Here is a 703-nt window from a genome sequence, read left to right as displayed (position 1 = left end):
CTCCGCTAAAGATCCGCTGATTCCGCTAATCCGCTCCGTGTTTTCCCGCCGCTCCGCAGCATTTCTCACGATCTGTGCGCTGCTCTCTGGAGTGGAGACCACAGTTCCCAATGTCGTTGCATTAACAGGTGGATGCATTACAATCCACATTACAGTCAGTGGATGATTCTCGCTGAATTAGTAATTTGGTAGTTTGTTTTTGTATTTCTGTCGGTAATGATTTGCTCTCGGTCTTCTAAAATAACAACAAAATATCCACGTTTTTAAAATTAGAATGTCTAATCAAATGATTGCTCCCGATCAGATCTAATTTAAATAACACAAAATTCGCTGTTGTTTGTAGACAAAAAAAATGCCTTCACAAAAAAAGAAGACAGAGACAGAGAGAGAAAGAGCGAAGGGAGGCTGCTAAAGGCAGTTCAACATTGCAAACATGGATTCAAAGCTCCAGCAAGTCAGCAGGTAAATCATCATATAGAATATTTAGCAGTTTGTCACACTTTAATTCTTGTAATTAAGTATATTTCCCATTATAATCACTTGTCTTGATACTAGTAATCTATAAAATATTTATAATATTTTCTTAAAACCATATTAATAGTAGGCCTATAAATAGTTTAAAAAATAATATAAACGTTCTAAAGTTCTTATGGTGGGTTAAGTTAAAATGCTGACTCAATTTACCCCACAGCATTTGGCTCAC

General features: G+C 36.1%; 1 protein-coding gene across 1 annotated transcript in view; it reads right to left on the bottom strand.

Annotated features, from left to right (window-relative positions):
- LOC107753650 (espin-like protein) overlaps positions 1-703 on the bottom strand; it is a 16,317-nt gene that overhangs the window by 2,681 nt on the left and 12,933 nt on the right. The window lies entirely within an intron of this gene.

The sequence above is a fragment of the Sinocyclocheilus rhinocerous genome, unplaced genomic scaffold (assembly GCF_001515625.1).
Source record: "Sinocyclocheilus rhinocerous isolate Xijiao unplaced genomic scaffold, SAMN03320098_v1.1 scaffold1664, whole genome shotgun sequence".
NCBI classification, from domain to species: Eukaryota; Metazoa; Chordata; class Actinopteri; order Cypriniformes; family Cyprinidae; genus Sinocyclocheilus; species Sinocyclocheilus rhinocerous.
This window is presented reverse-complemented; position numbering and strand designations above follow the sequence as displayed.